The sequence below is a fragment of the Hyla sarda genome, chromosome 7 (assembly GCF_029499605.1).
Source record: "Hyla sarda isolate aHylSar1 chromosome 7, aHylSar1.hap1, whole genome shotgun sequence".
Classification (NCBI taxonomy): Eukaryota; Metazoa; Chordata; class Amphibia; order Anura; family Hylidae; genus Hyla; species Hyla sarda.
Window position 1 is genome coordinate 40,460,577 of NC_079195.1, and position 12,298 is coordinate 40,472,874.

Sequence of the window (12,298 nt, forward strand, 5' to 3'; positions counted from 1 at the left end):
GGGACCACTGTAAGTGGTTTTTTGAACACTTTTTTAATTACATTTTTTCTGGGATGAGATGTGACCATGTGGGATCGATAATTTTACAGTATATTTCAATAGTTCTGACTAGAGATGAGCGAACTTACAGTAAATTCGATTTGTCACGAACTTCTCGGCTCGGCAGTTGATGACTTTTCCTGCATAAATTAGTTCAGCTTTCAGGTGCTCCGGTGGGCTGGAAAAGGTAGATACAGTCCTAGGAGACTCTTTCCTTGGACTGTATCCACCTTTTCCAGCCCACCGGAGCACCGGAAAGCTGAACTAATTTACGCAGGAAAAGACATCAACTGCCGAGCCGAGAAGTTCGTGACAAATCGAATTTACTGTAAGTTCGCTCATCTCTAGTTCTGACAATTCTGCATGCGGCATTACCGAATGTTTGTTTTATTATTATTTTTTTTAATTTTTTTATTCAAATATCCATAACTCTTTCAGTTTTCGTCCTACAGACCCATATGAGGCTTGTTATATGCGGGACCAATTGTACTTTGTAATGACATCAGTCATTTTAGCGCAAAAATCTACTGGGCAAAAAAGCAAAATTTCTTCTGACCGCTCAGACACTTTTATTTTTTTTGTATACAGGGCTGGATGAGGGCTCAATTTTGGGCCGTGATGTTTAGTTTTTATCTGTACCATTTCTGGTTAGATGGGAATTTATGGGAATTTTTTTATCGCTTCAAGTAAATGTTTCTGAAAAGTGACATTCTACTGTGGTTCCAGCTGATCAGGAAGCCTGCGATTTCCCCTTAGTGGTCCTGATCAGCCCCACCGGCACTAGGAATTTTACACTTTAAAGGGTACCTCTCATCAAAAAAACTTTTGATATATTATAGATTAATGTATGCAGAATAACTTTACAATTGCATGTTATTAAAAAATATGCTTCTTTCTATTTAATTTTCCACTTTGAAGAAATGACCACTAGGGGTCTCCCTACCAGTCCTGGCAGCAAGCATTTCAGACTCATGCTGGAGTCCTAAACACTACGAGCTGCCAGTCTGCTTTGTTCACAAAGGAGAACACTCAGAGCTGCCAGCCTGCTTTGTTCACAGCCTGTTTGGCTGTGAACAAAGCAGGCTGGCAGCTCTGAGTGTTTAGGACTCCAGCATGAGTTAGAAATGCTTGCTGACAGGACTGATCGGGAAAAATACAATAGAAAGAAGCATATTTTGCCACCCTGGTTAGAAATCACTGGCCTTTTGAACGTAATGCAGCTCATTTGTGTTTCAATGGGTGGGGTAGGAGGGAGGAAAGTGACCTCACACTTGCAAACTATGAAACTATGGGATGTGTAGTTTTAGAGACCGAACGGCAATAGGTAATATCAAGTTCACAAAAAGATAGCCACGTATTATGGTAATCTTACAACACAGCCCAAGGCAAGCACAGATCCTTCCTAAACATGTCCATTACTGTCTACCAGGTACGTACTAAAATCACCTGATGGTGGAGAACCCCTTTAAATCCTGGGATCAATTTCTCACCATCTCTAGGTGAAGCTCCTGCGTTTGCTTCAAAGAAATTATGTGAATGTACATATATATATATATATATATATATATATGTGTGTGTACACTGCTCAAAAAAATAAAAATAAAGGGAACACAAACAACACAATGTAACTCTAACTGTAAAGTCAATGACACTTCTGTGAAATCGCACTGTGCACTCAGGAAGCAACACTGAATGACAATCAATTTCACATGCTGTTGTGCAAATGGAACAGACAACAGGCGGAAATTATAGGCAATTAGCAAGACACCCCCAATACAGGAGTGGTTCTGCAGGTGGTGACCACAGACCACTTCTCAGTTCCTAAGCTTCATGGCTGATGTTTTGGTCACTTTTGAATGCTGGCGGTGCTTTCACTCTAGTGGTAGCGTGAGACGGAGTCTACAACCCACACAAGTGGCTCAGGTCGTGCAGCTCATCCAGGACGGCACATCAATGCGAGCTGTGGCAAGAAGGTTTGTTGTGTCTGTCAGCGTAGTATCCAGAGCATGGAGGCGCTACCAGGAGACAGGCCAGTACATCAGGAGACGTGGAGGAGGATGTTGGAGGGAAATAACCCAGCAGCAGGACCGCTACCTCCGCCTTTGTGCAAGGAGAAGCAGGAGGAGCACTGCCAGAGCCCTGTAAAATGACCTCCAGCAGGCCACAAATGGGCATATGTCCACTCAAATGGTCAGAAACAGACTCCATGAGGGTGGTATGAGGGCCCGACGTCCACAGGTAGGGGTTGTGCTTACAGCCCAACATTGTGCAGGACGTTTGGCATTTGCCAGAGAACACCAAGATTGGCAAATTCACCACTAGCGCCCTGTGCTCTTCACAGATAAAAGAAGGTTCACACTGAGCACATGTGACAGACGTGACAGAGTCTGGAGCCGCTGTGGAGAATGTTCTGCTGCCTGCAACATCCTCCAGCATGACCGGTTTGGTAGTGGGTCAGTAACGGTGTGGGGTGGCATTTCTTTGGGGGGGCGCACAGCCCTCCATGTGCTTTCCAGAGGTAGCCTGACTGCCATTAGGTCCCGAGATGAGATGCTCAGACGCCCTTGTGAGACCATATGCTGGTGCGGTTGGCCCTGGGTTCCTCCTAATGCAAGACAATGCTAGACCTCATGTGGCTGTAGTGTGTCAGCAGTTCCTGCAAGAGGAAGACATTGATGCTATGGACTGGCCGCCCGTTCCCCAGACCTGAATCCGATTGAGCACATCTGGGACATCATGTCTCGCTCCATCCACCAACGCCGTGTTGCACCACAGGCTGTCCAGGAGTTGGCGGATGCTTTAGTCCAGGTCTGGGAGGACATTCCTCAGGAGACCATCCTCCACCTCATCAGGAGCATGCCCAGGCGTTGTAGGGAGGTCATACGGGCACATGGAGGCCGCACACACTACTGAGCCTCATTGTGACTTGTTTTAAGGACATTACATAAAGTTGGATCAACCTGTAGTGGGGTTTTCCACTTTGATTTTGAGTGTGACTCCATATCCAGACCTCCATGGGTTGATAAATTTGATTTTCATTGATATTTTTGTGTGATTTTGTTGTCAGCACATTCTACTATGTAAAGACGAAAGAATTTCATAGGATTAGTTAATTCATTCAGATCTAGGATGTGTTATCTCAGTGTTCCCTTTATTTTTTTGAGCAGTGTATATATATATATATATATATATATATATAGATAGATATATATATAGATAGATATATATATATAATTGTATTTATACTTTTTGGACACTACCTCACTAGAGTGCTAATACTGAACCCCGGTCACCAATGAAGTCTATGTCGCTTTAGTGTCGCTTTAGAGCAGAACTTCTCATGTAACTTTTTTATAAATATATATAAATACCACAAGGAAAACCAATATCCCATTGGGAAATGATCCGGCCATACGGTGAACCGCTCTCTTTTAGGAAACAAACCATTTATTTTAATGTTTAATTCGGCAAAATAACTCCTCCAATTATGAGCATTAATAATTGTACTAAATATAACCCTGCGCGGGGCGAAGCTTTTGGGAGATGATTGATTCCCTTTATGATGAAATAAGTTAAGCGTGAACTCTCTTCTCTCGGCGAGATCACTTTGTAACAGATGAATACGAAATTGACAGGGCAGAAAAATGATTCTCCGTTGTATTTAGTAATTGCTGCGCGCCCACCTGCCTGTACATCACATTATCCGGAACAGCAGAGCTCTGCGTAGATGGATGTAGTGCCTGTCATGCCCTCCTCCGTCACTCCACCCTCCTCGCCTCCTCTCCTGAGTGTTACCTAGAGGATAGCTCAACTTCTAGCAGTCCTGGCCTTCCAGTTTACGGGGAATGTATCAAATTATTTCTTTGCACAATTATGAAGGCGGCCATCTTGTTTGTAATGCTGCGAAGATTGGCACCGGAACATCGGGGGCAAGAGAGGGTTGTGGGCATGCTCTGTGAGTTGTGCAGGGAAAAGAAGTTATCAAGTTGTCCATTACAACTTGATGAGGTTGTTTGGTTTCAGCACCGTTTGCCAACCCGTTGCAAAACTACAATTCCCACCATTACAAAAATCTTAATCCTTCCATTACTTATTAGCTGCTGTATACTACAGAGGAAATTCTTTTCTTTTTGGATTTATTTTCTGTTTGTCCACAATGCTCTCTGCTGACACCTCTGTCCATGACAGGTACTGTCCAGAGCAGGATAGATTTGCTATGGGGATTTCTCCTACTCTGGACAGTTCCTGACATGGACAGAGGTGTCAGCAGAGAGCACTGTGGACAGACAGGAAAGAAATCCAAAAAGAAAAGAATTTCCTCTGTAGTATACAGCTGCTAATAAGTACTGGAAGGATTAAGATTTTTTTGATAGAAGTAATTTACAAATCTGTATAACTTTCTGGCACCAGTTGATTTTAAAAAAAAAACAAAAAAAAAATGTTTTCCATCGGAGTACCCCTTTAAAGAGAAACTGACAGCTAGCTTACCCGCACAAAACCAAATATACTGGGTTATAGTGCGGGTGAATATCTGTATTATGTGGGGTTACTCGCTTATTTAGGTAAAGTATTTCCAGAGTTATGCCTGTTACTAATTCTACAAGACCTTTGGCTGTCCAGGCATGCTGGGAGTTGTAGTTTTGCAACCTGGTTGGGGAAACACTGGATTACAGTCTCACCTTCCCACCATAAAAGGCAGCAATCAGCATATGTGAATGTCGGATGGCAGGTAAGGGTTTAAAGTGGTACTCAGGGGGAAAAATATTTTTTTTTGTATTTTCTTTACAGATTTGTATATTACTTCTGTTTAAAAATCTTAATCCTTCCAGTACTTATCAGCTGCTGTATGCTGCAGAGGAAGTTGAGTTGTTCTTTCCAGTCTGACCACAGTGCTCTTTGCCTCTGTTCATGTCAGGAACTGTCCGGAGCAGAATAGGTTTGCTATGGGAATTTTCTCCTACTCTGGACAGTTCCTTACATGGACAGAGGTGTCAGATTAGAGCAGACTGGAAAGAAATACACAACTTCCTCTGGTGCATAGAGCAGCTGATAAGTACTGGAAGAATTAAGATGTTTAAATAGTAATTAAGTAATTAAATAGTAAAAAAAAATCATCCGGAGTACCCCTTTAAAGCTTTCACATAATACTTCATTTAAATACACACAGATAACCACCATAATCTCCTAAGTAACACTGGTTTTAATTTGTGCCTCGGGTTCTAAAATATAAGGGCCCAGGGCATTGCCTAGTTTGCCACCCCCTAACGCCATCCCTGTAAACCAGTGGTCTTTATACTGTTGACCTCCAGATGTTGGAAAACTACAACCCCCAGCATGCCCCGATAGCCATGGGCTAGTAGGTTTAGGCAGATGTTGTCTACACCAGTGGTCTCCAAATTGTGGACCTCCAGATGTTGCAAAACTACTACTCCCAGCATGCCCGACAGCCATCGGCTAGTAGGTTTAGAAAGATGTTGTCTAAACCAGTGGTCTCCAAATTGTGGACCTTCAGATGTTGCAAAACTACAACTCCCAGCATGCCCTGTCGGGCATGCTGGGAGTTGTAGTTTTGCAACATCTGAAGGTCCACACTTTGGAGACCACTGGTGCAGACAGTACAGTGCTTCTGATGCTGCACAGTGCTAGTGTTGAGCACGAATATTCGTAATGCGAGTTTTTATCGCGAATATCGGCACTTTGCGATTTCACAAATATTTAGGATATAGCGCTATGAGGAATATTCTGTTTTTTTGTATATTTTTTTTACATGCAAATTTTTATGCAAATTTTTAATCGCATGGAAAAAAAGTGAACGAACATAGCGAATATGTGAATTTCACGAACATAGGACAAATAATCGTCTCTATCGCGAATTCGATCAAAGAACAACTCAACTTCCTCTGTGGCATACAGCAGCTGATAAGTACTGGAAGGATTAAGATTTTCTTTTAAGTCATTTACAAATCTGTAAAAAAAAAAATAAAAAAAAATTATAAAAAAATATTTTTCCTCCAGAGTACCCCTTTAAACCCTTCGCGAATTCGAATATGTCCCCTGCCGCTCATCACTACACAGTGCCCCCTATGATGGTGCCAACCACCATGAACCTGCTACTAATACTTACCAATTCTTTTTGTCTCCGTAGATAGCGATAATAACTGCAACATTTTCAGGCAAGCCATAATGATCCCTCAGATGGAGGTAGGTGGCCGTAAGCCGCCCTGATAACGTCACGCTGACTTGTTCACCTGATTGTTGGCTACAGAGGATATATCAGGGACTTTCTCATTTCTGGGGATAAACATGTCCATCTGTTTCTTTGTGAGTATGAAATCCAGCTGAGCCTGTCATCTGCCGCTGGTTCACATGCAGGTTAGATCTATAGATAAATGAGTGACAAGAGGGAACTAACAGCAGGTTAAGGTTGTGTACATTTTTGCTTCAATATTTACTGCTCCATGGCTTTAACCCCTTAAAGGAAAACGGTCACATGTTCACTCCCGCACTAACCACAGGTACTGATGGATAGTGCGGGGGACGCTGATTCATATGATCCCTACCTTGCCCGGATCCGTCCGGCCGTTCACCCGCAATCTTATTTTTTTCTATATATGTGCATAAAGCTGGCATGGGCGGGGTTAAGGTTGGCTGCTGGTTAGGCCTTAAAGGGGTACTCCGGCCCTGAGACATCTTATCCCCTATCCAAAGAATAGGGGATAAGATGTCTCACCGCGGGGGGTACCGCCGCTGGGGAACCCCTCAATTTTGTATTCGCCACCCACCTGTTTGAGCTTCACGCCGCAATGCCAGCTCACAAACAGCCTGGTGGCGACCACGGGGCCGGAGTATCGTGACGCGACGACTCCGCCCCCCGTGTGACGTCACCCCCCTCGCACACGGGGGTAGAGTCGTGACGTCACGATACTCCGGCCCCGTGGTCACCACTCGGCTGGCGAATAAGCATCAGAACAAATGTTGGTATATATCTCCTTCTCAGCATACCAGCTAAGGAGCTGTCCCAATGAGTTCTGTTTTTTTATACGAAAGTACATTGGTTTTTACATTTGACAAAAAGGGGAGGTTAGTTATCACGTCAAAATCATCATGTTATATTTTGATTGGTTATTTGAGCATTGCATCTGTATATATTAGCATATTTAAGCATACATTTCTTTCTTAGCCATAGGTCACTTATGTTGGAATTTCCCTATTCTACCAGAAAATTCCAGATGTATCCGTCCTGCACAGTCTATATTTTTTCAGATGTTTTGTCTTCCAACTTCCAACCTCTTCTTTATCTTGCGTCTTTTGGCCTCATCCCAAGGTCTTCATCTTAGTCACAAGCAAGTAGCAAGCTGATATGTCTCATGAGGAAAATAATGTTTTTCTTCAGCATATTATCATATATGTCCATTTTTAATAAATATATATTGATCAGTAATCAAAATCATAATGGTCATCCTTATCAGTGGCACTGTGATGTCTGCTCCTCCCGTCTGCAGCGCGGCCCGCTTATGAATATTCATCCCCCTCCCTCCGGCTCTCCCTCTCCCCGCCGCTCCTAACTGGTCTTCACTGCGCAGGTGCCGCTTCCTGACATGCGCGGTGAAGACCAGTTAGGAGCGGAAGGGAGAGGTAGAGCCGAAGGGAGGGGGGATGAATATTCATAGGTGGACGGCGCTGTGGACGGGCGGAGCAGACGTCACAGCGCCACTAGACTCCTGAATCCCCGCCCGTGCCTGTTACAGCCACATTTGCATGTATAGAAAAACTAAGATTGCAGGTGAACGGACGGACAGATCTGGGCAAGGTAAGGATCATATAAAGCAGCATCCCCCACACTATCCAACAGTACCTGGGGTTAGTGCGGGAGTGAACATGTGACAGTTTTGCTTTAAGGACCAAGCCAATTTTAGTTTTTGCACTTTCGTTCCCCCCCCCCCCCTTCTAAAGATCATAACACTTTCAATTTTGCACCTACAGAGCCATATAAGGATTTGTTTTTTGCGCCACCAATTGTACTTTGTAATGATAGCAATCATTTAATAACAAAATCTACTGCAAAGCCAAAAGAAATATATTTGTGCGGTGAAATAAAAAAAGAAAAACACCATTTTGTTAATTTTGGGGCTTCTGTTTCTACCCAGTGAAATTTTCGGTAAAAATGACACCTTATCTTTATTCTGTAGGTCCATACGGCCACAAGGATACCCAATTTATGTAGGTTCTGTTTTATTTTACTACTTTAAAAAAAATTATAACCACATACACCAAAATTAATATGTTTAAAATTGTCATCTTCTGACTCCTATAACTTTTTTTACGCATACAGGGCTATATGAGGGCTCATTTTTTGCGCCATGGTCAGCAGTTTTTATTGATGACATTTTTTGATAGGTCTTTTTGATGTCTTTTTATTAGTTTTTTTTATGGTATATGAAGTGAGCAAAAATGCACAATTTGGACTTTAGTGTTTTTTTACATGTGCGCCTAACCAAAAAAAAAGAAAAGAAAAAATATTTTGGTTTTGGGGTAACATACATAAAGTAATACACAAATATTTCATATACTAGCTGAGTACCCGGCGTTGCCCGTTTTTTCCTTCCTAATCCTTGTTGAGATGAGGTTGGATGGGAGGGAGGTAGCATAGGCCATTATGATCTACTCTCTTAAGCAGTGCCTGAACTAGTTTAGAAATACTTGTGGGGTCGTGTGTAACCAGTCTTATAGATTGTAAGCTCTTCCGAGCAGGGCCCTCACGCCGCGCGCAACTACTATCATGCTATTTTTGATGAAATTTCCGAGACTTTACCTTAGGGGCGCACAGCTGTCCACTCTGCATATGATTTTGTGACACATAGCATCACCAATGGGCGTCAGCTGCATTGACCTGGTCCCAGTCTTCATGTAACTATGTGAAACCTGAAAAAGAAAGGAGAAAAAAGAGGGACCGCGCCTCGTGTATTACTCCAGGGTATATAGCCGTAAGGGGGTTTTATGGGAGTGGTCGCCAACCCGTGTGGGTGGGCGCTCACCTATTGAAGATGAAATGTGCGCTTATCACCCCTGTTAAGTGGGATATATGCAGGAATACAGCCGAACTGCCGATGCCCAACAGGTCACAGGAACCAGGAAACCAGGTCCCTTCAGTGAATGGAAAATCAGGAAAAGAAGACCTTGATGCCAGGCGCTGTTCCATGCTTGTGTTCCAAAGAAACAAATGGAGGTAGGTAGTATTAATAGTACCAAGAGGTACTGTATATTTATTAAATAGTACCAATGATGCGTTTCGGTGGAGCACCCTCCTTCCTCAGATTGGCATGGCAATCTGAGGAAGGAGGGTGCTCCTCCGAAACGCATCATTGGTACTATTTAATAAATATACAGTACCTTTTGGTACTATTAATACTACCTACCTCCATTTGTTTCTTTGGGACACAAGCACGGAACAGCGCCTGGCATCAAGGTCTCCTTTTCCTGATTTTCCATTCATGTGACTATGGCCTCTATAAATAAGGTTCAACCGGAGCAAAACTTTCTAACAGTCCACCTGACGACTTATCCTCCCCCCAACCCCCCCCCCACCCCGCCCCCGCCCATGTTCCCTCAAATCTTGAGCTATTTTGAATAGGTCTAGGACCCATTAGCCTTTCTCAAGCACCAGGGATGGTGCACCTGCTTCCTCTGCACACCCTACATCTAGACCTGGGTCTCACCCTAAACTATGAAACTGTTAAAATAAATAAATGAATAAATAACATTACACAAGTTCCCGATCCTCTGAGGTGCGTAACAGGATATGTAAGAGAACACTGTTCTTGAAGAATTATTTCCAGGTTTAGGAGGAAACTAGGTGGTAATGCAATAATATTGTCATGTTTCGATGTAAGTCTGGTCTCATTGGGCTGGACTTTAGAGTTGGCCATACATTCCTGTCCTCTGAGGTGTAAATATCGTCTCTATGTAGAAGGCCTCTGTGTCTCCCCGGCCTCTGGAATCGCTGCCCTATTTCAGGAATGAAGATTATGTCAAATATGTGAATAGACCTGAAGTGTTTACCACAAACCTGGTCTAAGTGAGTTGACTTTCCCCGTTTCGAGCTGTTGCCTGCCAGGACATTCATTGGCCGTTCCCTTACAATCCTCCCAGTAACTAAGTCCCATTGAAGAGCTGCCTAAACCAACTTGTATTTTCTGCTGCTGTCCGCCAAAAAAACGACATCTATACCCACAGTGAATGGAGCGTATTTATAGTGTCTTCTTAGTCGCTTTCAGTTGCCTATTTAATTTAGCATTTTTGCTGCATTTTTCTGTAGACATATTTATTCAAAGTTTGTAGATATTAAACAACATACTTTCTTTTTTTATTTAATTTAATTAATACTTACACCTGAAATACCTTTAAAATAAAAATGTGGCGTTGTATGCAGAGTACATAGCAACCCTCCTGTTTCTCCGCAGGTGGTATTGGATACACAAAGGCAGAACCCGGAGCAGTCGGTGACTAAAAAACCATGTTATCCTACAACCTACTGAGGCTTGTTTAGCTAATAGACAGATGTACTGGTTGGAAACCATGGGCGGCTATGAAATGGGGTCATCGGGACCAGAACCCCTGTCCATATACCCTAATAATGCATTTGGATTAATAAGGCTGGGTTCACACTACGGTTTGTAATTACGGTTCCCAGTATACGGCTGGGAAGAGGGGTGGGCGGGGCTTAATCGCGGCGCCCCCACTCAGCCGTATTCGGGAACCGTAGTTAATGTATGTCTATGAGCCGACCGGAGTGAACCGACCACGTTTTTGCTTGCGGTCGGGAAACCGCATACGGCCGAAAAAGCAGACGACCGGAGGCTGCGGTTCACTCCGGTCGGCTCATAGACATGCATTAACTACGGTTCCCGAATACGGCTGAGTGCGGGCGCCGCGATTAAGCCCCGCCCACCCCTCCTCCCAGTCGTATACGGGAACCGTAATTACAAACCGTAGTGTGAACCCAGCCTAAAGTGGGGCCAACTGCTTTGGATTCCCCCTATGTGTCAGAAGGGTGAACAATTGGCAGCGCGTTTCGAATTCGAAATTAATTCTTCGTCAGGCCAAGCATTCATTTCGAATTTGAAACGCGTTGCCAATTACTAATAAAACCCATCTCCGACCGATTAAAGGGATACTCTGCTGGAATTATTATTATTTTTTTTTTAATCAACTGGTGCCAGAAAGTTAAACAGATTTGTAAATTACTTCTAATATAAAATCTTAATCCTTCCAGTACTCATCAGCCGCTGTATGCTCCACAGGAAGTTCTTTTTGAATTTCCTTTCTGTCTGACCACAGTACTCTCTGCTGACACCTCTGTCCATTTTAGGAACTGTCCATAGTAGGAGCAAATCCCCATAGCAAACCTCTCCTGCTCTGGACAGTTCCTGACATGGACAGAGGTGTCAGCAGAGAGCACTGTGGTCAGACAGAAGGGAAATTCAACTCTTGAGCATCCAGCAGCTGATAAGTACTGGAAGGATTAAGATTTTTAAATACAATTAAAGGGGTTATCCAGGAAAACACTTTTTTATATATATCAACTGGCTCCAGAAAATCTTAATCCTTCCTGTACTTATTTGCTGCTGAATACTACAGTGGAAATTCTTTTCCTTTTGAAACACAGAACTGTCTGCTGACATCACGAGCACAGTGCTCTCTGCTGACATCTCTGTCCATTTTATGAACTGTCCAGAACAGCATATGTTTGCTATGGGGATTTTCTTTTACCCTGGACAGTTCCTAAAAATGGACAGAGGTGTCAGCAGAGAGCGCTGTGCTTATGATTCAGCAGAGAGCTCTGTGTTTCGAACAGAAAAGAAGTTCCACTGTAGTATTCAGCAGCTAATAAGTACAGGAAGGATTACGATTTTTTAATAGAAGTAATTTACAAATCTGTTTAAATTTCTGGCACCAGTTGATTAAAAAAAAAAAAAAAAAGTTTTTCACTGGAGTACCCCTTTAACCCCTTCATGACCCAGCCCATTTTCACCTTCATGACCTGGGCATTTTTTGAAAATCTGACCACTGTCACTTTAAACATTAATAACTCTGGGATGCTTTTACTTATCATTCTGATTCCGAGATTGTTTTTTCGTGACATATTCTACTTTATGTTATTGGTAAAATTTCACTGATATTTGTATCCTTTCTTGGTAAAAAATCTAAAAATTTCATGAAAATTTTGAAAATGTTGCCTTTTTCTAACTTTGAAAGTCTC